The sequence below is a fragment of the Oncorhynchus tshawytscha genome, linkage group LG11 (assembly GCF_018296145.1).
Source record: "Oncorhynchus tshawytscha isolate Ot180627B linkage group LG11, Otsh_v2.0, whole genome shotgun sequence".
Taxonomy (NCBI): domain Eukaryota; kingdom Metazoa; phylum Chordata; class Actinopteri; order Salmoniformes; family Salmonidae; genus Oncorhynchus; species Oncorhynchus tshawytscha.
The window spans coordinates 13,485,060-13,512,704 of NC_056439.1; the positions used below are offsets into that span (position 1 = coordinate 13,485,060).

General features: G+C 42.6%; 1 pseudogene; it reads left to right on the forward strand.

Moving 5' to 3' along the window:
• LOC112262426 overlaps positions 1 to 27,645 on the forward strand; it is an 86,062-nt pseudogene that overhangs the window by 24,323 nt on the left and 34,094 nt on the right.

A 27,645-nucleotide genomic window follows, 5' to 3' on the forward strand; every position in this document is an offset into this window, starting at 1 on the left:
CCGATGTCACAGGAAGGCCATAAAGATCATCAAGGACAACAACCACCCGAGCCACTGCCTGTTCACCCCGCTTATCATCCAGAAGGCGAGGTCAGTACAGGTGCATCAAAGCAGGGACCGAGAGACTGAAAAACAGCTTCTATCTCAAGGCCATCAGACTGTTAAACAGCCACCACTAACATTGAGTGGCTGCTGCCAACACACTGACTCAACTACAGCCACTTTAATGATGGAAATGGATGGAAATTGATGTAAAATATATTACTAGCCACTTTAAACAATGCTACTTAATATAATGTTTACATACCCTACATTACTCATCTCATATGTATATGTATATACTGTACTCTATATCATCTACTGCATCTTTATGTAATACATGTATCACTAGCCACTTTAACTATGCCACTTTGTTTACATACCCTACATTACTCATCTCATATGTATATACTGTACTCGATACCATCTACTGCATCTTGCCTATGCCGTTCTGTACCATCACTCATTCATATATCTTTATGTACATATTCTTTATTCCTTTACACTTGTGTGTATAAGGTCGTAGTTAGATTACTCGTTGGTTATTACTGCATTGTCGGCACTAGAAGCACAAGCATTTCGCTACACTCGCATTAACATCTGCTAACCATGTGTATGTGACAAATACATTTGATTTGATTTGATTTTGATTTGAGCCCAAGGTGGCCAAAGCCCTGAGCAAACCTACGCAGCTGCTCACTTAAGCACACCCACACACAATCACATACTCACACACAGATACAAAATAGGGTTTTATTTCAGACATGCGAGAATACAAAAGGCCTTTAGAGTAAATACATGCAGGGAGATATTTAAATTAGTCACATACATAGTTATTTTGTGCCCAATATAAATCATTTAATAAATTAATGGTAAATTAATGGTGTCATTTTAGTCACTTTTATTGTAAATTAGAATATTTTCTAAACCCTTCTACATTAATCTGGATGCTACCATGATTATGGGTAATCCTGAATGAATCGTGAGAAATGATGAGTGAGAACGTTAGAGGCAAAAATATCATACTCCCCCCCAAAATGCTAACCTCCCCTGTTATTGTAATGGTGAGAGGTCTTGGAGGAATGATATTTGTGCATCTGTAACTTTCTCACTTATCATTATTCCCGATTCATTCAGGACTATCCGTAATCATGGTAGCAAGCACATTAAAGTAGAAGTGTTTAGAAACCAGTGGAGGCTGGTGGGTGGAGCTATAGGAGGACGGGCTCATTGTAATGGCTGGAATTGAATATTTGGAACGGATTCAAACGTGGTTTCATACTGTTCCATTCTATCCTTATTTACAATAAAAATCCCTCTAAAATGACACAATACATTATTTACCATTCATTTCTATTGGGCACAAAATTATCTGAAACACGTTTTGGGACCAAATACTAAAATTTTGACTACTTTAATACACACACAGGGCCTTCAGAGAGTATTTATACCTCTTGATTTATTCCACATTTTTGATTGCGTTACAGCCTGAATTCAAAATGCATTACATTTACATTTTTCCTCACCCATCTACACACAATACCCCACAAGGACAAAGTGAAACCATATTTTTTGAAATATTTGCAAATGTATTGAAAATGAAATTCAGAAGTATCTAAAAAGTCTGGAATACATCAAGGGTATATCAATACTTTCTGAAGGCACTGTATAAGTGAATTTGTCCCAATATTTTTGGTCCCCTAAAATGGGGCGGCTATGTACTAAAAGTGCTGTAATTTCTAAACGTTTTACCCGATTTGAATGAAAATACCCTAAACCCTTAAAGCAAATGAATTATCGTTCAAATCCAAAGTGCTGGGCTAGACCCCCCCCCTTCCCCCTGAGAATTACACCTCACAAACACATACCGGGTTACAAATCAATTTGTATTTGTCACATGCTTCATAAACAACAAAACTTCTTACGGAGTTTTCCAACAATGCAGAGTTAAAGATACAAAATAAAATAAAAATATAAATAGTGACACGAGGCATAAATACACAGTTAATAACAATAACAAGTAAAAATAACATGGCTACATACAGTGGGGCAAAAAAGTATTTAGTCAGCCACCAATTATGCAAGTTCTCCCACTTTAAAAGATGAGAGAGGCCTGTAATTTTCATCATAGGTACACTTCAACTGTGACAGACAAAATGAGAAAAAAAATCCAGAAAATCATGTTGTAGGATTTTTAATGAATTTATTTGCAAATTATGGTGGAAAATAAGTAATTGGTGGCTGACTAAATACTTTTTTCCCCCACTGTATAGCTCACCCTACCACTGATGCATTTCCCAAACACACATGCACGCATAGGTTTACACCTTATACATAGAGGGATATACGCAAGCACGCACGCACACACAAGGTTAGAGCTCACCCACATGCTGATGCTCTTCCCAAACACATAAGCATGACGCATGCATAGGGTACACCTCATACATAGAGGAATACAAACACAAACACATTGAGAAACCTGAGTTGAAGAACAGAGCATGTGTAAGGCCACCTCTCTGTCTCTGGGCAGTTTTTTCTTGTCCAGGAAATTCTAATTTGATCTTTAAAAGGGCTGCTTTTTATAGCATTCATCAACTTGAGCTTTGCCTGCAGAGTGAACCCCATGGAAGCCATTGTACCCACTGAAAGAGAACTCCACGAGTTTCTGATTGGCATATAGTTGTAAAGGGAAAGTCTGTGTCGTCAGACGTTGTGGAAATTAGGGTAGCAGGTTTACAATGGCTAATGTAATTTTTGCCATTTATAGCTGATGTATGTGAAGTATGTGATTTCTTTTTATGAATCCAGATATTAGTTTTGATATACATCTGAATATAAAACAGGTTTAAAAGGGACTATTTACTATGTTTAAGCCGAATTGTCGCTGATTGTCCCATAGGAGGGCACGGATTTGGGGAAGGGTACCAAAACATTTCTTTAGCATTGAAGGTCCCCAAGAACACAATGGCTTCCATCATTCTTAAATGGAAGAAGTTTGGAACCACCAAGACTCTTCCTAGAGCTGGCCGCTCCGCCAAACTAGGCAATCGGGGGAGAAGGGCCTTGGTTAGGGAGGTGACCAAAAACCCAGTGGTCAGTCTGACAGAGCTCTGGAGTTCCTCTGTGGAGATGGGAGAACCTTCCAGAAGGACAACCATCTCTGCAGCACTCCATCAATCAATTTATGCTAGAGAGGCCAAAAGGAAGCCACTCCTCTGTAAAAAGGCACATGACTGGACTTGGAGTTTGCCAAAAGGCACCTAAAGACTCTCAGACCAGGGGAAAAAATATAATCTGGTCTGATGAAACCAAGATTGAACTCTTTGGCCTGAATGCCAAGCATCAGGTCTGGAGAGGAAACCTGTTACCATCCCTACGGTGAAGCATGGTGGTAGCAGCACCATGATGTGGGGATGTTTTCCAGCGGCAGGGACTGGGAGACTAGTCAGGTCGAGGCAAAGATGAACGGAGCAAAGTACAGACAGATCCTTGAGGAAAACCTGCTCAAGAGCACTCGGGACCTCAGACTGGGGTGATGGTTCACCTTCCATCAGGACAACCACCCTAAGCACACAGCCAAGGAGTGGCTTCGAGACAAGTCTCTGAATGTCCATGAGTGGCCCTGCCAGAGCCCAGACTTGAACCCGATCGAACATCTCTGGAGAGACCTGAAAATAGCTGTGCAGTAACGCTCTCCATCCAACCTGACAAAGCTTGAGAGGATCTGCAGAGAAGAATGGAGAAACTCCCCAAATACAGTTGTGCCAAGCTTGTAGTGTCATACCCAAGAAGACATGAGGTCTGTAATCGCCGCTAAAGGTGCTTCAACAAAGTCCTGAGTAAAGGGTCTGAATACTTATGTAAATGTAATATTTCTTTTTTTATATAAATTTGCAAAACTTTCAAAAAACCCGTTTTTGCTTTGTCATTATGGGTTATTGTGTGTAGATTGATGAGAGAAAAATGTAATCAGTTTTAGAATAAGGTTGTAACCTAACAAACTGTGGAAAAAAAGGGGTCTGAATACTTTCCAAAGGCACTGTATATATAGATACTGTTTCTTATATCTTACAGTGAAGACCATTTTCAACCCAGCGCCAGCCATTCCAGACTTGCATTCCGATTTCTACAGAGTCTCTGATGTGTTCTGCTGTAACGAATCAGAGGTGAGATAGATAGACAATGTGAAGCAACACACACACACCAAATATGTAAAATAACTCACTTCCTTCCATACAATGTCAATTCAAATCAAATTATAATTCTTACATGCTTCGTAAACAACAGGTGTAGACTAACAGTGAAATTATTCCTTATGGGCCCTTCCCAACAATGCAGAATACCCCACCTCCAAAAATAAATAGAATAATAATTTAAAAAATAGTAACACAACAAATACATTTCAGCACCTATTTGCCTGAGGCGCTGTGGCGAGCGCTGAAGCCTGCAGTTAAAAAACAAACCCAGCCCCCCTTCCTCACCTCCTTCACAACCATTCTATTGTATCTTCAGGGTCACGGCCCTGCACATCAATAGCATAGCAGCTGCCTCACAGGTAAGTAACCCCTTTTGGCTTGAATGGAAAAGATGATTCCCTACCTGCCACCATTTCTCCCCTCCCTCCATTTACAGTAAAGGGTGTTATGGAGCCACCTTAGCCTCACACCTCCACTGTCAGAGATGACAGATAGGGGTTGGGAATGATGGAAAACAGGGCAGATGTGTTGAGAGTGAGTCAGATTCACCCGTCGGGTAACACAGAGATGAGTTTGCCCAGAAAAGTCTCTTAGAGGGACTTTGATGTGGTCGGGGGGGGGGGCTTTGCAGGTGGGGTCTTAAAAGAGTGAGTTGAAGATGGAGTCGACTGTCTGTCTTTTTCTTTTGTAAGTTTGAGTGTAAGACACACACACACTCCTTGCTTTCATCCTCTCACCGCTACTCATCTTTCAGTCAAGGCAGTGAAATGATTCACCCGCCCAGAGCACACACACACACACTGATCCTCTGGGCTCCTCCGATGAGTAAGGAGAAGACAGATAGCTCTTCTTCTTATTTGGCAGCCGACCAGAACTGGGTGGCACCAGAGACTATGAGCACTGCTAATATACTGTGTGTAGTTTATTTTTCAACTATCAATTGTTGGCTTTGAAGCCTCCTCGATGATGAAGTGAAAGCCTCCATTTATGCTTAGTGTTTGTGGTAGTGGTGCCCTGACCCCCACAGAGAGGTGAGCTAGCTGAGCTCACTGTCTGGGCAGGTGTGGAGGGTTGACAGATAAGATGGACGTCCACTCCTTTTCTTAAACCCCTATCTTGCTTGTGTGTGTGGTCTCCCAGTGCCATGCTGAATCTGGAAGAGGGTTGAAGGATGACAAAGTGCAAACATTCTTTGATCCACCGCCCACATAGTATGTTGTCCTGTTTATAGTGATGGGAATTAGTACCACTGTCCATTAAAGGACATCACACTGACTAGCTGCGGTATAACAGAATGGACCCGGGGTTGCTGGATTGGTACACATCCCAAAGAATGATTGAGAAATAAAGGACCGTATGTCCAGTAAAAATCTGTATCGCTTTTTGCTCTATCTAGTGTCTACCAGCTCCCGGTAGAAGTTGCCCTCATCTACAGATCAGTGAGAACAATATAAAACTGAACTAATAGGGATATATAAAGTGTTTTTGCAAGTGGTCAAAGTGCTTTAGGCTTACATTGTAGGGATAAGTAATCTCATCCATCACCATTGTGTTGCACCCACCTGGGCGAAGCACGCCCAAATACTCACCATACATTGATTATCACTTAGAGGTGGGTCAGAAGCCAGAAGGTTGCTGCTTCAAATCCTAGGTCACACATCATTTCCATGGTAGTCTCCACAGGCAGAGCTGCTGACTGGGACGGACGTGGCGAGTGTAGTGGATGTCGGTTGGGCTGGACAGGAGCCTGTGCTTCCGGGGCTGCGTGGTGCTGTCGGCACAAGAGCCCTCGTCTCTGTCGATCCGCGTCTCCACTAAGCCGGTGACAATGGTGGCTGCCACGGTAAAAATATCCTTAAGGTCTTAATATCACAGTTTCCTGTTCCTAGGGAAACATGGGGGTGCAGATGTTTGCTCTTGCCCAGCACTAATTGTGTGACTGTGGATATGTTCGCCCCAGTAATAGACATTGGCATACTGTCAAATATCAACCATTTACCACAAACATGAAAAAAATAGTACAGTTATTACTGTAGAATTCTGTTGTAAACTGTAGAATACTATACTACACATTGTAGTGCCCCTTGATCATGTGTTGTACGTACTATAGAATGTTGTAGTAGACTGTAGAATACTATAGTAAATACTATAGTAATGTCTGCAAAAACACTACCATTTTTCAACTATAGTAAATAAATTATAAATTGAATTTGCATATACCCTGACCATTCCCCTCCCACATATCCCAATGTATGGCACCCATTAGTGAGAAACCTACATGCCAAGTACAGACCATATTGTGTTTTATACAGGTTATAGAAATTAGCAGAGGCTCTGAACTATCCATTCAGACCCCCAGTCCTACTACCTACAGGTTATGGGAAATTTGCTCTTTTAGTGTTTCTCTAGTATGTTTCCTCAAGGAGAATACATCCAGTTCTATGTCAAAGATAATAAATCAAAAACACCATAGTAAATGCTACATTAAAGTCTGAAAACAAATTGAATAAAATGTAGTCTGCAAAAACACTTCAGTAAATGCTACAGTATATACTACAGTTATTTTACTACAGTATTTATACTACAGTTAACTGTAAACACTACAGTAAACATTACAGTATTTATAAACCGGGTCGTTTGGATCTTGATTGGCTAAAACAGAATTCAGCCATGTGTATGTGTTACTTGGAGTGGAACAGGGAAACCCAAGAGCAGACTCAGACAAGGAGAATGGGATGAAGTAACCAAGGTATTTATTGAAACACAGGGGAAAGATTAACTGCAGGCCAGGGGAAGCTTAGGCGGGTTGCAGGAAACAAAGTGTGGAAGCTGAGGCTGGAGCAAGAGGGGTAAGCAGGTCCGGAGGGGAATCCAAGGGAACAGTAGAGTGGGGAATCCAGGGCAGAGTAGCAGGATGAGGAGACGTGGGACTGGAGACAGGGACCAGTCAGAGCGGGCAGAACTGTAGCGGAGAGGAAAACCGTGTCAGGCAAGGAAAACAGGATAACAGGATCTAAATAGTAACAAACGGCTAGAAACGTAGACTGACTGAGCAGAGATTACGATCTGGCAGTGTGGAAGTGGCAGGACTGAGTATTTGTAGAGGTCTTGATTATGGAACAGATTGCAGCTGGTGGGGATCTGCTCTGACTCCAGCACACCTGTCTTCGCCCACACAATCACACACGCACACAGAGGGGGAGTGGGAGAGAGAGCGGTGGCAGGTCACAAGGAGACACAGGATGAGCAGAAGAGGGCGTGGCCGGAGCAGATGTAACACCATGACTATGACGTTTAGGCTTTTTCCCATGCTAAAATGGCTACGTCATCAACAGCTCGACATGCCCATGTAGAAAATAAGAGTGTAGATGAACTTGAGAGAAACCAAAACTAAAAGAACACAGTGAAACAAAGTGGGCTTCACTGACAAACAAACCTGCTTCACTGACTGGTGTGTAGAAAAAGGGATACATCACGCAGCCGTAACTGAAAACAGCATGCCGCTCATCAAACAATCCAAGGCTCTGGACACCGAAACAACTGAGGGTTTGGTGAATAAAGTGTGGTTTGACATTCAACTTCATTTTGGCCGAAGTGGGAAGGAGGGAAACCGTCTGCTAAAACCTGACTCATTTAAAATATGTACAGACGAGAACGGCCTACATCAGATGCATGAGGAACTCACTGCAGAGGAGAAAATGCATTATGTAAAGAACATGAAAAAAGCTTCAGGGGTGTCTGAGGCACTTGTATAATGTCAGAGGTCAGTTGAACATGGAACTCCGAAATGTGGTGTTTTTTTATGTACACTACACTACCTACGCCTGACGAGACGACACCACAACCAGGGAAGGATCCATGTGTCAGCAGGGCAAAGTACTTCATAAGTGATGAGTTTCTAAAGTTAAACACAGCCATAGAAGACGGATGGCTGTTATCATGTATTCACCTGTGCAGTCGTCATGGAAAACATCCTGTGCGCCTACAGATATATTATAGACAGCCCAGCTACAGTGGAAATATAGAAATAAAGAATGATTTCCATGATTTAAGAACTTTCGACAACTTGTAGAGTCCATGCCCTGACGAATTGAGGCTGTTCTGAGGCCAAAATGTTAGGGAGGTGTTCCTAATAATCAGTGTATATGGCAAATATGTAATGGAAAATCAGATATGTGATAAGATCCATTTAAAAAGACATCAGATAAAATCTGCTTGAAGCCTGTGTTTGAAGCGCTGTATATCATTTGTTTTTTGTTGTTTATTTTTGACATATTTGGCATGTGCCTTAGGGCTGAGGCACATTTTCGAAATATTTGGCATGTGCCTTGCCCAGAAACAAGAAAATATTTATTTGTGCATTCTTTAAAAGTAAAAATAATATCAGCCATTTACATGTATTTACAGTTATTTTCCATGATTTAAGAACTGAATCCTCAAGATAGCCAAAAAAGAAAAGATAAGCAACCTGCTTTTGAGTTCTGTGTATATTGTGGCCATCCGATATCCTACGTGAAACAAGAAGACGGATAACTATACCACTGCTTGTTTATCCGTTTTCTGTTTATTTGAGTTTGGAGAAATGAACCGATATCGGCGTTATTCGTTCCTCATTTTCACTTTGGATATCGGAAAACAAGCGCTGTCAATGTAGGTGGGGAAGGAGGCTGCTGAGCAGGGTGCGCATCGACTATAGTTTGTGGTGGACTATCAGCTAGCAGTAGCAGCAAAGATAATAATGGTAGCAGTGTGTACCTAAGGGTGGGTGCCAAACTGGGTGTGTTTGATTTTGTTTACATCAAGTGCAGTTAGATAGCTAATGTTAACTTTAGTGCATCTGCATTAGTCTCAGGTGAGTGTAATTTGTGTTTGTGACCAAAGCAGTAAGTAATTTTCTCCAGTGGGATACAACTATTAACTTCAGATACCCCCCTGCCAGTTACAATCTGATTTCCATTTCAAGGCAATACATTTCTTGGCAATCGCTAGCAATATTTCTGTTAGCTTTATTGTATGGCTTTGCCTAAGACTGGAATTAGTAAAGTTACCCAGTAGATAGACAGGGTCTAAAGGGAATGCAACCCCATGAATTCAGGATATGGTATTTCATACCCCTTGCTAGAAACGGTGTAGTTTTTGAACACTGTCAAGTGGAATAGAGGAATGTTTCTTCATCTGAGCCACATCTAAAACATAGGGAGGAGATATCAGGGTTGAACTTGTGCAATCTAGATGGGGTGATATAGAGCTGATGGAGGAAATTAAACTGGATCAGTCTGTATCTGAAGTTCAATGTGGATGTAACACCATGCATAGGTCACTTCATAGTCCCTCATCAAGATTAATACCCAGATCTTTTTCCCATCTAAGTCAGGGTTTATGTAGCTCAGGCAGTGGGAGTCCTGACAAAAGAGCATATCAGAAACATGGGAAATGGTCTTGAACAGTGGTTGGTCTGCATGTCAGAGTTGTTAGGTAAGTTCCATTGGCCCTTGAGATTCACACTAATAAAATGTTGTAGTTGTAGGTAACTAAATAAATCCTTGTTAGACAAGTGATATTTCTGTTTCAGCTGTTCAAAGGAGATAAGAATCCCCTCCTCATAACAATGTTCAAGAAGAGTGATACCCTTGTCAGACCATGTTCTAAAGTTACTATTCTGGAAAAACATAGTAATAAATCTATATTGTTCCATAGAGGGGTTTTAGGGGAAAGAAATCCTTCTCGTCTGAACAGCTCAGGCAGTTTGCACCATGCCAGGACATAATGCATAAAAAAAGGGTTGTCTGTGATTTTTTTAGATTTCATGTCCCATTTGTAAAACAATTCTGCCCAAAATCTAGACTGCGCAGCCCAGTAATACATTCTGAAATTGGGGAGGTTTAAGCCACCTTGACCGTAATCAAGGGTCAGTTTGTCCAGGCTAACCCTAGGGGTTTTACTGTGCCAGATAAACCATCTGGTCAGTTTGTCGAGAGAGGAAAAGAATGCTGCGGGTACAGGGATGTGGAGAGATTGAAACAAATATAGAAATCTGGGCAGGACATTCAATTCTACCCAGTAGAGTGAGAGACAAGTCCATTCCATCCATTTACACAGGTCACCCCTCCACCTTTTGCAACAAGCAGGCCAGATTGAGTTTATAGAGGTTGTTCAGGTGACCATCCACCATTATGCCCAAATATGTGAAGCCCATAAGCAACCATCTAAAAGGAAACTTATCCTTGATGGTATGATAGTCAAAGACAGACAACGGTAAGATTGTGCTTTTATCAAAATGTACCTTAAATCCAGAGAAATAAATATAATACTGTAATAGGTTCTCTAAATTTGAGAGGGAATGTTCTGGATTGGTTAAAAATAAGATAAGGTCGTCAACAAAAAGTGATAATTTATGGGTCTGTGGGCCCATCTCAAAGCCATGTATGTCAGGGCACGTTCTAATGGCCTCAGCCAATGGTTTGATGGTAAGGGCGAAGAGGTGAGGGCTAATAGGGCAGCCCTGTTTGTTCCCCTATAGAGCGGGAAAGAGGAAGAAGTAATCCTAGCTAATCCTAGCTGTAGAAGATTTGTAGAGTGATTTTATCAAGTTTACAAACACTGTGCCTAAACCAAACTTTTCCAAAACGTGAAAGAGATATGGAGATTCAACCTTATCAAAGGCCTTTTTGGCTGTGACATTGGGTATTTTGTTTTTGTTAGCAAGGTGAATTATATCAAAGAACCTTCTGAGATTATTGGAGGATAATCTGTTAATTATGAAGCCAGTCTGATCTGGGTTAACCAACAGGGGGAGGCATGACTCCAGTCCCTTGGATAGCATTGTGGTGACCAGTTTACAATATGTATCAAGGAGTGAGATCGGTCTATATAAGGCTCACTTTAGCAGGTTTTTCCCTTTCTTGTGAATTACTGTAGTGTAATTTGTGAATGTAAGATGTGAATTACAGCTTGAATAAAAGTCTCTGGAAAGTAGTTGTCCTCCCCAGGTTTTTTAAGTACCTCCATAAGGTAGGGTACCAACAGCTTCTTAAATTCTTTACAGAACTCCTGGAGGGAAGCCATCCTTCCCAGGAGATTTATTAGAAAGTAAAGATTTAATTGCCTCCAGGGATTGAGAACTGTTCACTCAGGCGCTCTCTGTCTTCCTCTGACAGGCATGGGAGGTTGAGAGAGGAGAGAAAATAGTCAATCTCTGATAGATTATCAGTTGACTGGGAAGTATAGAGGTCCTCGTAATATTTCTTAAAAGTATCATTAATTTCAGTAGGGTCGAAAAATATCTCATTAGTAAGTGTGTCTATTCCATTAATTGTCCTCTTACTTTCCTCTGCTTTCAGTTGCCATGCCAATACTTTGTGAGCTTTCTCTCCAAGCTCGTAATAACGCTGTTTTGATTTCGTGATGGCCCTCTCAGCTTGATATGTGTTCAGAATATTATATTTAAGTTTTTTATTTACCATAAGACTGTATAGGTCTTTAGTCGGGCCTCTGAGGTAGGTTTTCTCTAGCTCAAAAATGGCAGATACAAGGACATTCAGTTCGGCACTGTGTTTTCTCTTCAACCCTTTATTATAGGCAATGATCAGTCCCCTCAGGTGGGCTTTCAATGCATCCCAAAGAATGAAACTGTCAGTAGCAGAGGGTTTGTTTGTCAAAGTAAAAATATTGATCGAATCTTTGAATGCCAAAATACAGGTTGCTTCAGGAGTGTAGAATGTAGTCTACATCTATATGCTAAATTTTCCTTGGTAGGAATGGAGATTGAAAATACCAGAGTAGCAATCTGGGGAGATAATCGGTATCTAACACTCAATGAAACAGTTGGGTTGATAGCAAAAAGTTATCTATGCGTGTGTGTGTGTGTTGTGTGGGTGTGAAAAAAAAGAGTAGGCCCTATCCTGTGGGTGCATCGGTCTCCAAATGTCTAGTAAATTGAGATCCTTCATAAATGACATGGTGAGCTTGGTGGCTTTAGTAAGAGGGGAGGGTTTATCAGAGGACCTATCAAGAAATTTATCTAAACAAAAATCTCCTCCAGCCAGTAGCCATCCTGGTGGGGCTTGACCAACCTGAGGGAAGACATTCTGAATAAACATATGGTCATCGAAGTTAGGAGCATAAATATTCAATAGGTCCAAAACCCAAAATATATTTGCCCCTGCACCAAACCAAACCTGCCTGAGGGATCAGACATCTTGTTGCTGACACAGAAGGGGATGTGTCTACTTATCAAAATTGCAGTTCCTCTTGCTATAGAGTTAAGGATGCAAAAACTTGTCCTACCCATTCCCTCTTTAATTTCTTCTGTTCACTGGCTGTAAGATATGTTTCTTGTAAGAACACAATGCCAGTCTTTAATTTATTAAGGTATAGAATATTTTCCTCTTAACCGGGCTGTTAATTAAGACCTTTTACATTGAATGTGACATATTTTAGTGGATTAAGCATGGGTTGAGTTTCAAATAAAAAAAATAAAAAAATGTCACCTTTATTTAACCAGGTAGGGTAGTTGAGAACAAGTTCTCATTTGCAACTGCGACCTGGTGAAGATGAAGCAAAGCAGTTCGACACATACAACAACACAGAGTTACACATGGAATAAACAAACATACAGTCAATAATACAGTAGAAAAAGTCTACATACAGTATGTGCAAATCAGGTAGGATAAGGGAGGTAAAGGCAATAAATAGGCCATCGTGGCAAAGTAATTACAATATAGCAATTAAACACTGGAATGGTAGATGTGCAGAAGATGAATGTGCGAGTAGAGATACTGGGGTGCAAAGGAGCAAGATAAATAAACAAATACAGTATGGGGATGAGGTAGTTGGATGGGCTATTTACAGATGGGCTACGTACAGGTGCAGTGATCTGTAATCACTCACATGTAAATAGTCAGGTAATGTTTCAGTGACTTGTGTGTCAATTTAGGAAGGAAACGACGTTAAACATATATTTTTTTTTTTACATAAACCCCATCCACCCTGATTGTTGGACTAAAATCAATCCCAACCATCAAACACGAAAACACTTGTTGCTCACTTTCCATCTTGTTTTTACTAGCTAAACTTTGGCTAAAAGTTACAACCTAAAACCTACGAGCTCTCTATATTGAAAACAAACATTGTGATTAGATATTTATGGCGGAATATTTTACTGTCAACAATAAGAGCTGCTTGAGTCTCTTTTCAGGAGAAGAGGAGAAACATAAATGTGGGGAAAATGGGCCTAAACCTACTAATTTGCTTTGTCCAGTGGATATTGTCAAAATAAAATATACTCTCCTGTAAATGTAATACAACTCACCACAGGAAAAATAACTGTTAGTTGAAAATGAACTAATCAACAGTAGCGGCCGAATCGCGGGGTAAACAGATCCACATTCCAGATAGACATTCAGTTCCAGGACAGCACAAACAAGAAAAAAAAACAATAAACTGCATCAAATTCCAAGGATAGACCTTTGTGAATCAAAAGCAGTTCAGTTCTTTGAGAAAAGTAAACACCTCTCCCGGTGTGTCGAAGAGATGGCTTCGGCCATTGTGCTGAACTTTCATCCGCGCAGGGTGAATGAGGTAGCTGGTGATGTTCTTCTCCTTCAGGGCTTTGGCGACTGCTTTGAACTGCTTGCAATGTCTGGCGAGATCCGTTCTCATATCCGGGAAAGCGATGACCCTCTTGCAATTGATGTTAATGTCCCCTTTGGCTCTTGCAAGTCGCAGTATCTTCTCCCTGTCATGGAAATGGAGGAAGCAGATCAGGACGGCTCGTGGGGTTTTTCGTGTTAAGGTTCTGTGGGCGTGTTCGATTTACAGCGGCTTGGTGAAGTTGGTTATGCCAAGGACATCAGGGATCCATTGAGTGAAGAAACGGACGGGGTCACAGCCTTCACTGTCCTCCTTCAATATTGCTGCATCTGCTCTAGTTCTCCATCTGGTCCACATTGTTTTTGAGATCGACTTTGTCCTTCTGCACCTGTTTCATAACCTGGTCATGTCGAGTGATGGTATCTTCAACTGTGCTAATGCGTAACTCAGCCTCAGTCGTTCTCAAAAGGAGATAATTCAGGGAGGATTTCAGGTTATCAATGGAAGAATGGAGTTCGGCCAATTACTTGTACATTTTCAGTGAAAGACCTTTGTTACCATCTTGAATTTCCTGGAGGAGACTAGCAAGCATTCTGGAAGACTCTGAAGAGGCTGCTGAGAGCAACAGTGTGGAACATGTTTAAAGCAAACCACCATAGTCCCTGTGCCCAAGAACACTAAGGTAACCTGCCTAAATGACAACCGACCCGTAACACTCAATGTCTGTAGCCATGAAGTTCTTTGAAAGGCTGGTCATGGCTCACATCAACACCATTATCCCAAAAACCCTACTCCAATTTGCATACCACCCTAACAGATCCACAGATGATGCCATCTCTATTGCACCCCACACTGCCATTTTCCACCTGGACAAAAGGTACACCTATGTGAGAATGCTATTAATTTACTTCAGCTCAGCGTCAACACCATAGTGCCCTCAAAGCTCATCAGTAAGCTAAGAACCCTGGGACTAAACACCTCCCTCTGCAACTCGATCCTGGACTTCTTGATGGGCCTCCCCCAGGTGGTAAGGGTAGGTAATAACACAGCCGCAACGCTGATCCTCAACACAGGGCCCCTCAGGGGTGTTTGCTCAATCCCCTCCTGTACTCTCTGTTCACTCATGACTGCATGGCCAGGCACGATTCCAACACCATCATTAAGTCTGCCGATTACACAGCAGTGGAAGGCCTGATCACCGACAATGGCGAGACAGCCTATAGGGAGGTGGTCAGAGACCTGGCCGTGTGGTTCCAGGACAACAGCCTCTCCCTCCACATGATCAAGACTAAGGAGATGATTGTGGACTACAGGAAAAAGAAGCCCGAGCACGCCCCCATTCTCATCGACGGGCTGTAGTGGAGCAGGTTGAGAGCTTCAAGTTCCTTGGTGTCCATATCACCAACCAACATGGTCCAAGCACACCAAGACAGTCGTGAAGAGGGCACGACAAAACCTATTCCCCCTCAGGAGACTGAAAAGATTTGGCATGGGTCCTCAGATTCTCAAAAGGTTCTACAGCTGCAACATCGAGAGCATACTGACTGGTTGCATCATGCCTGGCCCCCAACCGCAAGGCACTACAGTGGGTAGTGCGAACGGCCCAGTACATCACTGGGGCCAGGCTTCCTGCCATCCAGGACCTCTATACCAGGCGTTGTCAGAGGAAGGCCCTAAAAATTGTCAAAGACTCCAGACACCTTAGTCAGACTGTTCTCTCTGCTACCGCACGACAAGCGGTACCGGTGTGAGGTTTCTTAAAACAGCTTCTACCCCAAGCCATAAGACTCCTGAACATCTAATCAAAGGGCCACCAATACTATTTTCATTGCCCCCCCTTCTTTTACACAGCTGCTACTCTCTGTTGTTATCATTTATGAATAGTCACTTTAATAACTATACCTACATTTACATATTACCTCAACTAATCGGTACCCCCGCACACTGTACCAGTACCCCCCTCTATATAGTCTTGCTATTGTTATTTTACTGCTGCTCTTTCATTATTTTTATTACTCATTATTATTTGTTTTTTTACTTCATTGTTGGTTAGGGGTTCGTAAGTAAGCATTTCACTGTAAGGTCTACATCTGTTGTATTCGGCGCATGTGACGAATAACATTTGATTTGAACTGTCGTCTGAGTTATCAAGGCTAATGCTAATCTTCTTAGCTGTGGCGTTATCATTATTTTGGGATTCAACTAAGTTTTTTTCATCCTTCTTGTCCATGGCTCTTTGGGTAAGTATTTAACAGTTTATCAGCCGATGTTAGAATATTGTTTCAACGTTGTTATTTAGGTAATAATAGGATTACTTTGAAGAGCCCAGTTTGTTAACGTCTGCTCAGCTCCGCAGCATCACATGCTCCCCGGCCAACTTCTTAAAACTTCTTAAGGTTGCAGGGGCAGTATTGAGTAGCTTGGATGAAAAGGTGCCCGGAGTAAACAGCCAGATCCTTAGTCTCAGTTGCTAATATATGCATATTATTATTAGTATTGGATGGAAAACACTCTAAAGTTTCCAAAACTGTCCAAATATTGCCTGTGAGTATAACAGAACTGATGTTGTAGGCGAAACCCTGAAGAAAATCAAACCAGGAAGTGGCTTCTATTTTGAAAACTCCATGTTCCATAGCCTGCCTTTGCTCCATTTAAAGGGATATCAACCAGATTCCCTTTCCTATCGCTTCCTCAAGGTGTCAACAGTCTTCAGACATAGTTTCAGGCTTTTATTTTGAAAAATGAGCCAGAAAGATAACATCGCGTCAGGTGTTCGCATGAGTTTTGCTCACGCAACAGAGTTTGGGCAGCCATTCCCTCTCCTACTGAAAAATACAGTGGCGGTTGATATATTATCGATTCTATATTTTAAAAACAACCTGAGGATTGATTATAAAAAAACGTTTGACATGTTTCTGTGGACATTACGGATACTATTTGGAATTTGTCTGCGTTGTCGTGACCGCTCTTTCCTGTGGATTTCTGAACATAACGCGCCAAACAAACGGAGGTATTTTGGATATAAAAATAACAAAAGGAACATGTATTGTGTAACTGGGAGTCTTGTGAGTGAAAAAATCTGAAGATCATCAAAGGTAAACGATTAATTTGATTGCTTTTCTGATTTTCGTGACCAAGCTACTTGATGCTAGGTGTACATAATGTTTTGTCGGGCGATCAATAAATTTACACAAACGTTTGGATGCATGGTAGTATTGGATAGAAAACACACTGGTTTCTAAAACTGTTAAAATAATGTCTGTGAGTTTAACAGAAATGATTTGGCAGGCAAAACCCCGAGGACAATCCATCCAGGATTGTTTTTTGTTGAGGTCATTGAGCTTTTCAATGCTTTTCTATGGCAGTCTAATAATTAGGATTGCAGTTCCTACAGCTTCCACTAAATGTCAACCGTCTTTAGAAATTGTTTCATGCTTGTTTTTTGAAAAATGAAGTATTCGTATTCTTTCAAAGTATTCCTCAGAAGGACTCTAGTCTTTGGGCGTGCGTGAATGAGTGAGTGCTCCTGGTACTTTTTCTCCGGTATTGAACACAGTATATTCCGTCTTAAATTTTATCGATTATTTACATATTAGGGTACCGGAGGTTGGATTAGAAATGTTGTTTGAATTGTTTGGACAAAATTTACAGGTAACTTTTTAGATTCCTTTGTAGGCATGTTGGGAGAGTTGGAACAGGTGGATTTCTGAATCAAACGTGCCAAATAAACACACAATACCACATAAGGACAAAGCAAATACAGTTTTTTTGTGTGCAAATGTATTAAAAACAAAAAACTGAAATATCACATTTACATAGGCATTCTGACCCTTTACTCTGTTAAAAAGCACCTTTGGCAGCGATTACAGCCTCAAGTCTTCTTGGGTATGACACTACAAGCTTGGCACACCTGTATTTGGGGAGTTTCTCCCATTCTCCTCTAAAGAGCCTCTCAAGTTCTGTCAGGTTGGATGGGGAGCGTCGCTGCACAGCTATTTTCTCTCCAGAGACGTTCGCTCGGGTTCAAGTCTGAGTTCTGGCTGGGCCACTCAAGGACATTGAGACTTGTCCCAAAGCCACTCCTGCGTTGCCAAAGTCTGAGGTCCTGAGCGCTCTTGAGCAGGTTTTCATCAAAGCGCTCTCTGTACTTTGCTCTGTTCATCTTTCCCTTGATCCTGACTAGTCTCCCTGTCCCTGACGCTGAAAGACATCCCCTGCATGATGCTGCCACCACCATGCTTCACCGTAGGGATGGTACCAGGTTTCCTCCAGACGTGATGCTTGGCATTCAGGCTAGAGTTGCATCTGCAAAATCTACTTTCAGTCTGAGGACTAAGATGTTTAGTTTTTAAAAACAATGTAAATTTTCACAAAAAAAATTCATTACCGAAATGCATATGGATGAAGTTGTTGGGTCATTTTCTATATATTTTTGTTGTTGTTGAAAACATTGTTCAACCTGTGGAATGAGAGGAAAGGGCCATGGACTGAAACAGTGCTCTTCCTGTAAGAAAACATTCTACTCTTTGATAGAATGTCAAAATGAACACTGGGCTGAACACCGAAAATACTGCACACAGAGACTGTACTCCTGTATGAAGACGAATGTAACAAAAAAATAAGGTAAACCCATCTTCTACTGTAACTGCCTTCGTAGGAAAACAGTGCCTTGTTGAATGTTATCTACAGGATCAGAGAACTCAAGCCTTGTGGGACACTGGCTCTCAGTGCCACAAGGCCTTGTGGGACATTGGCTCTCATTGATGAACTGTGAAAAGATGAAAACTTACCTGGTCTTAGGTTGAGAAATGTTTCAGATATAATTGATTCACCTGACTCACAACAAATAGTAGCTGCCAATGGAATGGACATGCCTTATGTAGGTTGGATAGAAGATACTTTAAACTGGCCTCAGAGGCAACTAACATTAAAGAACTAGTCATCCCAGTGCTCGTAATGAAGGGTAGACATCTCATCCCACTTTTGGCTTTAATGTGTTTGAGCAGATCGTCAATAACAGTGACAATTTTTTTCCCAAGATGGCGTAGCAGTCAAGACGTCTTTGTCCTGTCGTGTCCCTTGTATATATAATTCCCTCCCTTCCTCAATCGCTCAACTGAAGCTAGCCAGCTAACTACCAGATATTAGTCAGCAAACCATTGCCGGCGGTCATCAGCTAACCTTCAGCTCGGAACGCTCTCGCCAGTTCGAACAACGTGACTCTAACCAGAGCATAACGGACCTGTTATTTTTATCCCCGGATTCCTACCGCAAACTGAACATTTTCATCTGGATCTTCACAACTAGCTAACCGCAATCCCGGATGACTACTCCTGGCTAGCGTTTAAATCCCAGAGCAAGCACCAATTTAGCTTGAAGCTAGCCCGGCCAGGGCTCCTGTGCTACCACTGTAGCATACTCCTGGGCTACAATATCGGCCTGCTAGCTACCAAGAGCTACTTGGAACCCTACTAATTCCACGACTGGTCTATCGACGTCACCGCACGAAGATGCTAAAACAGACTTACCCTCATCGTGACGCCTAAACTGCTAAACTGCCGGGCCCTGGTCTGGTAACTGCTAGCTTAGCTGCCCGGTATGCTAACTGCTAACCCTTGCTAACTGCTTGCTTGCAACCCATTCTGCTAACTGCTAGCTTGCCCTGGTCTACTAACTGCTAGCCCATGACAACTGCTTGCTTGCTAACCCGGCCTGCTATAACGGCTAGCTTGCCCTGGTCTACTAGCTGCTAGCTTATTTAGCTCCGGCCTACTAACTGTTAGCTTGTTAGCCTGCTAACTGTCTGAATCGCCGTGTCCCCAGCCAGCCCAACCACTCACTGGACCCATATGTTCACTTGGCTACGCATGCCTCTCTCTAATATCAATATGCCTTGTCCATTACTGTCCTGGTTAGTGATTACTGTCTTATTTCACTGTAGAGCCTCTAGCCCTGCTCAATATGCCTTAACCAACCATGTTGTTCCACCTCCTACATATGCGATGACATCACCTGGTTTAAACATCTCTAGAGACTATATTTATCTTGTCATTTGTTTATTTCTGTGTTTACGTGACTAAAGCTACTACTTTTTGGAAAATGTGTTGTATAATTACTCAATGCCTAGGTATACCTCCAATGTACTCACATCCTACCTTACCTTTGTCTGTACATTATGCCTTGAATCTATGCTATTGTGCCGAGAAACCTGCTTCTTTTACTCTCTGTTCTGAACGTGCTAGACGGCCAGTTCGTATAGTCTTTAGCCGTACCCTTATCCTACTTCTCCTCTGTTCCTCTGGTGATGTGGAGGTTAGTCCAGGTCCTGCAGTGCCTAGCTCCACTCCCACCCCCCAGGTGCTCTCATTTGTTGACTTCTGTAAACGTATAAAAGCCTTGGTTTCATGCATGTTAACATTAGAAGCCTACTCCCCAAGTTTGGGGAGTAGCAACTCACTGCTTTAGCACACTCTGCCAACCCAGATGTCTTAGCCGTGTCTGAATCCTGGCTTAGGAAAACCACCAAAAACCCTGAAATCTCCATTGCTAACTATAACGTTTTCCCGCCAAGATAGAACTGCAAAAAGGGGGCGGTGTTGCAATCTACTGCAAAGATAGAAAGTAATACAGTACTCTGCAGGCTAAGTCTGTACCCAAACAATTTGAGCTTCTACTTCTAAAAATTCACCTTTCCAGAAAGAAGTCTCTCACTGTTGCCGCTTGCTATAGACCACCCTCTGCCCCCAGCTGTGCCCTCGATACTATATGTGAATTGATTTCCCCCCATCTATCTTCTGAGCTCGTGCTACTAGGTGACCTAAACTGGGACATGCTTAACACCCCGACCATCCTACAAACTAAGCTTGATGCCCTCAATCTCACACAAATTATCAATGAACCTACCACGTACAACCCCAAATCAGTAAACACAGGCTCCCTCATAGATGTCATCTTAACTAATTCGCCCTCCAAATACACCTCTGTTGTTTTCAATCAAGATCTCACGACCACCCCTCATCACTGTCAAACGCTCCCTGAAACACTTCTGCGAGCAGACCTTTTTAATCGACCTGGCCAGAGTATCCTAGAATGACATTGACCTCATCCCGTCAATAGATGATGCCTGGATATTCTTTAAAAGTGCCTTCCTCAACATCTGAAATAAGCATGACCCTCTCAAAAAATGTTGAACTAGGAATAGATGTAGTCCTTGGTTCACGCCAGACCTGTCTGCCCTTGACCAGCACAAAAACATCCTGTGGCGTTCTGCATTAGCATCGAAAAGCGCCCCTGATATGCAACTTTTCAGGGAAGTTAGGAACAAATATACACAGGCAGTTTGAAAAAGCTTGCCTTAGCTTTTCTAACAGAAATTTGCATCCTGTAGTACTAACTCAAAAAAGTTCTGGGAAACTGTAAAGTCCATGGAGAATAAGAGCACGTCCTCCCAGCTGCCCACTGCTCTGAGGCTAGGAAACATTGTCACCACCGATAAATCCGCTATAATTGAGAATTTCAATAAGCATTTCTCTACGGCTGGCCATGCTTTCCACATGGCTACCCCTACCCCGGTAAACTGCCCGGCACCCTCCACAACAACCCGCCAAAGCCCCCACCATTTCTCCTTTACCCAAATCCAGATAGCCGATGTTCTGAAAGAGCTGCAAAATCTGGACCCCTACAAATCAGCCGGGCTAGACAATCTGGACCCTCTCTTTTTAAAATTATCTGCCGAAATTGTTGCAACCCCTATTACCAGCCTGTTCAACCTCTCTTTCGTATCATCTGAGATTCCCAAAGATTGGAAAGCTGCCGCGGTCATCCCCCTCTTCAAAGGTGACACTCTAGACCCAAACTGCTACAGACCTATATCTATCCTACCCTGTCTTTCTAAGGTCTTCGAAAGCCTAGTTAACAAACAGATTACTGACCTTTTCGAATCCCACCATACCTTCTCCGCTATGCAATCTGGTTTCAGAGCTGGTCATGGGTGCACCTCAGCCACGCTCAAGGTTCTAAACGACATCATAACCGCCATCGATACGAGACATTACTGTGCAGCCGTATTCATCGACCTGGCCAAGGCCTTCGACTCTGTCAATCACAACATTCTTATTGGCAGACTCGACAGCCTTGGTTTCTCAAATGATTGCCTCGCCTGGTTTACCAACTACTTCTCTGATAGAGTTCAGTGTGTCAAATCGGACGGCCTGTTGTCTGGACCTCTGACAGTCTCTATGGGTGTGCCACAGGGTTCAATTATCGGGCCGACTCTCTTTTCTGTGTACATCAATGATGTTGCTCTTGCTGCTGGTGATTCTCTGATCCACCTCTACGTAGATGACACCATTCTGTGTACTTCTGGCCCCTCCTTGGACACTGTGTTAACTAACCTCCAGACGAGCATCAATGCCATACAACTCTCCTTCCGTGGCCTCCAACTGCTCTTAAACGCAAGTAAAACTAAATGCATGCTTTTCAATCGATCGCTTTCCCGCACCTGCTCGCCCGTCCAACTACAAATCAAATTTTATTTTTCACATACACATGGTTAGCAGATGTTAATGCGACTGTAGCGAAATGCTTGTGCTTCTAGTTCCGACAATGCAGTAATAACCAACAAGTAATCTAACCAACAATTCCAAAACTACTGTCTTATACACACAAGTGTAAGGGGATAAAGAATATGTATATAAAGATATATGAATGAGTGATGGTACAGAGCGGCATAGGCAAGATACAGTACAGAATATACATATGAGATGAGTATGTAAACAAAGTGGCATAGTTAGCATCTAGTGATACATGTATTACATAAAGATGCAGTAGATGATAGAGTACAGTATATACGTATACATATGAGATGAATAATGTAGGGTATGTAAACATTATATTAGGTAGCATTGTTTAAAGTGGCTAGTGATATATTTTACATCATTTCCCATCAATTCCCATTATTAAAGTGGCTGGAGTTGAGTCAGTGTGTTGGCAGCAGCCACTCAATGTTAGTGGTGGCTGTTTAACAGTCTGAGGGCCTTGAGATAGAAGCTGTTTTTCAGTCTCTCGGTCCCAGCTTTGATGCACCTGTACTGACCTCGCCTTCTGGATGATAGCGGGATGAACAGGCAGTGGCTCGGGTGGTTGTTGTCCTTGATGATCTTTATGGCCTTCCTGTAACATCGGGTGGTGTAGGTGTCCTGGAGGGCAGGTAGTTTGCCCCCGGTGATGCGTTGTGCAGACCTCACTACCCTCTGGAGAGCCTTACGGTTGTGGGCGGAGCAGTTGCCGTACCAGGCGGTGATACAGCCTGCCAGGATGCTCTCGATTGTGCATCTGTAGAAGTTTGTGAGTGCTTTTGGTGACAAGCCGAATTTCTTCAGCCTCCTGAGGTTGAAGAGGCGCTGTTGCGCCTTCTTCACGATGCTGTCTGTGTGGGTGGACCAATTCAGTTTGTCTGTGATGTGTATGCCGAGGAACTTAAAACTTGCTACCCTCTCCACTACTGCTCCATCGATGTGGATAGGGGGTTGTTCCCTCTGCTGTTTCCTGAAGTCCACAATCATCTCCTTAGTTTTGATGACGTTGAGTGTGAGGTTATTTTCCTGACACCACACTCCAAGGGCCCTCACCTCCTCCCTGTAGGCCGTCTCGTCGTTGTTGGTAATCAAGCCTACCACTGTTGTGTCGTCCGCAAACTTGATGATTGAGTTGGAGGCGTGCGTGGCCACACAGTCGTGGGTGAACAGGGAGTACAGGAGAGGGCTCAGAACGCACCCTTGTGGGGCCCCAGTGTTGAGGATCAGCGGGGTGGAGATGTTGTTGCCTACCCTCACCACCTGGGGGCGGCCCGTCAGGAAGTCCAGTACCCAGTTGAACAGGGCGGGGTCGAGACCCAGGGTCTCGAGCTTGATGACGAGCTTGGAGGGTACTATGGTGTTAAATGCCGAGCTGTAGTCGATGAACAGCATTCTCACATAGGTATTCCTCTTGTCCAGGTGGGTTAGGGCAGTGTGCAGTGTGGTTGAGATTGCATCGTCTGTGGACCTATTTGGGCGGTAAGCAAATTGGAGTGGGTCTAGGGTGTCAGGTAGGGTGGAGGTGATATGGTCCTTGACTAGTCTCTCAAAGCACTTCATGATGACGGAAGTGAGTGCTACGGGGCAGTAGTCGTTTAGCTCAGTTACCTTAGCTTTCTTGGGAACAGGAACAATGGTGGGCCTCTTGAAGCATGTGGGAACATTAGACTGGGATAGGGATTGATTGAATATGTCCGTAAACACACCAGCCAGCTGGTCTGCGCATGCTCTGAGGGCGCGGCTGTGGATGCCGTCTGGGCCTGCAGCCTTGCGAGGGTTAACACGTTTAAATGTTTTACTCACCTCGGCTGCAGTGACCAGACACACAAGTACCTGGGTGTCTGGTTAGACTGTAAACTCTCCTTCCAGACTCACATTAAGCATCTCCAATCCAAAATTAAATATAGAATCGGCTTCCTATATCTCAACAAAGCTTCCTTCACTCATGCTGCCAAACATACCCTCGTAAAACTGACCATCCTACCGATCCTCGACTTCGGTGATGTCATCTATGAAATAGCCTCCAACACTACTCAACAAACTGGATGCAGTCTATCACAGTGCCATCCGTTTCGTCACCAAAGCCCTATACACTACCCACAATTGCGACCTGTACGCTCTCGTTGGTTGGCCCTCGCTTCATACTCGTCGCCAAACCCACTGGCTACAGGTTATCTACAAGTCTCTGCTAGGTAAAGCCCCGCCTTATCTCAGCTCACTGGTCACCATAGCAGCACCCACTCGTAGCACGCGCTCCAGCAGGTATATCTCACTGGTTACCCCCAAAGCCAATTCCTCCTTTGGTCATCTTTACTTCCAGTTCTCTGCTGCCCATGACTGGAAGGAATTGCAAAAATCTCTGAAGCTGGAGACTCGCATCTCCCTCACTAGCTTTAAGCACCAGCTGTCAGAGCATTTTACAGATCACTGCACCTGTACTTAGCCTATCTGTAAGCAGCCCATCATTCTACCTACCTCATCCCCATACTGGTATTTATTTATTTATTTTGCTCCTTTGCACCCCAGTACCTCTACCTGCACATTCATCTTCTGCCGATCTACCATTCCAGTGTTTAATTGCTATATTGTAATTACTTCGCCACCATGGCCTATTTATTTCCTTAACTTACCTCATTTGCACTCACTGTATATAGACTTTTTGTTTTCTTTTGTTCTACTGTATTATTGACTGTATGTTTTGTTTTTTCCATGTGCAACTCTGTGTTGTTGTAAGTGTCGATTTCTACGCTTTATCTCGGCCAGGTCGCAGGTCGCAGTTGCAAATAAAGGTGAAATAAAAATAAATAAATAAACATGCACAGAGCACTTAATGAGACAATGAGAATATTTTTCTTTAGGCTATAGGAAAGGCCAATGTCCAGGCTTTCATAGAGCTAGTGAGTGCTGAACAGTAATACTTGAGTAAAAGTTGTTGTGGAAATTCTTACACAGGGACACTCAAAGTCAATCTTAAAATGAATCATTGTTTATTGTCAGTGCGCTGGAGAGGTTCCAACCAACTCAATGCACCATAGTACAAATCAATCAGGAGCTCTGCAGACCCAGCAGTTGTCTTATATATGGCTATACACAGACAAGTTATATTTGCATGATTTAGCATAATTAATTAATCATTACCGTTTTGTTTCATTCATGTGACAGACCAATATCTCACGAGACTTCTCTCTAAACTGAGACCTTGAAACAGAGTTATCTTTCGTTCATACTCAAGACAAGTTCCGGGCGTACTGCCAAATTGCAGCTACTGATAGTGAAGATTTGAACAGTCAACCACGTGCATGAACACAGAAATTGGTTATTAGAACAGCACATGAATAGAACACAGAAATTAGTCATAAGAAAAGCACAAACATTAAAATTCCCATTACAAAGTAAAGATAAACTAATAAAAAATGACTAATGTAAAAGTGAAAGTCACTTATCACACCGGATAGCCAGGAGCACGCTCCAACATTCAGACATAATTTGCAAACAAAGCATGTATTTAGTGTGTCCGCCAGATCAGAGGCAGTAGGGATGACCAGGGATGTTCTCTTGATACGTTTGATACACGTTTGATACATTTTGAATGCTTATCAGGACAGGGAAAGGGTCTAATTCAGGGTCTCAGGGTGTCAGGGAAAATGTATGGAGTATGGAGTAATAAGTAATGAGTACATGGAGTATATGGAGTATAAGTACATTATTTTCTTAAGGCATGTAGTGAAGTAAAAGTTGTCAAAAATATAAATAGTAAAGATGGCCAAAAAACTACTTAAGTAGTACTTTCAAGTATTTTTACTTTACACTACTGCATACAAGTACTTGAAAACTACAAAAGAGAAGATCAACATACCAAAACGCACCTCTGTTCAGGTTCAATGTTGAGTGCAGACAAAGCCCATTAGAGGACACCACACATATCTTATGTAAACCCTCAGTGGGCAGAAGGACTTAAGTTCTGTGAGACTTTTGTAAAGCTGAGAAAAGATGCCTCTCCACATGTCATCATTGATGTTCAGAATGTCACAGACCACGACATCATGTTAACAGGGTGAACTGTAATTGGCACTGTTCAGGAAAAAAGTCAGTCTATCCTGCCACCATGCTGGAGAACTGTCATCAAAAATACTTAAAATGTATGGGATCCTCCTTTTCATTTACCAAGTGTAGAGAGAGGAATCATGCTCGTTTTCCAAATCAGACAGTGATGACATTGGCTGCATTGAGGATCTGAATCTGAGCATTTCATTAAAAGACAGTTATACAAAGAGATGAACAACTATTTGCATGACCTGATAGCACAGGGCTGGGTGAAGAAGTCCAACTCTCCTTACTCTTCCCCTATCGTATGTGTAAGGAACAAGGACGGCTTACGACTGTGCATAGACTACAGGGGGCTGAACAGGAAGACTCATCCTGACCGCCAGCCAATACCCAGAGTACAGGATATAGACAGCCTTGGAGGAAATCCCTGGTTTTCACTCTTGGACCAGGGAAAATCATATCACCAAGGGTCACCTCTGGGGCCTGTATGAGTGGGTTCAAATTCCGTTTGGACTCAAATGCACCAGCAGCATTCCAGCACTGTATGGAGGAATGTTTGGATGTCTTGAGAGATGAGATCTGAGTCCCATATCTGGACGACACCATCGTCTTCAGCAAGACCTTTGAGAACCATGTCAACGATTTTAGAAAAGTACTACAGAGACTAAGAGAATATGGGATAAAGCTGAAGCTCAGCAAGTGTGAGATATTCAATGCGGAGGTTGGCTATTTAGGGAAAATAGTGTCTACTGAGGGAAGCAAAATCAACCCAGCTGATACTGCAGCAGTCAGAGCTCTGAAGGACAAAAGACCAAGTAGAGTAGGAAAGCTCAGAGGAATCATGGCCCTCTCTTTCACCCTCTCCCTCTGTTTTAATCATTTCTGAGGGTTCTGGATGCAGACGAGGAAAGAAGGGTCACATTCTGACTGCCTTCTACAGGTAGTAGCCCAGGTTCTAATCATGACGGCCATCTCTCTTCAGTAACTAGCGTATTACTGTAACCCACAAGATATGCTCACGTTACCCACTATTCATATACACTGATATGAACTTTGGTCTTTGACATTAGCCAAACAATAAAATTATAATTTTATTCTTAAGAGGCAATGTTTTGTCTTTAAATAATTGTCAATACCTAATGAAGATTATATAATTTTGTCAATTTACTTTGTTACATTCATGTGCAATACTTTAA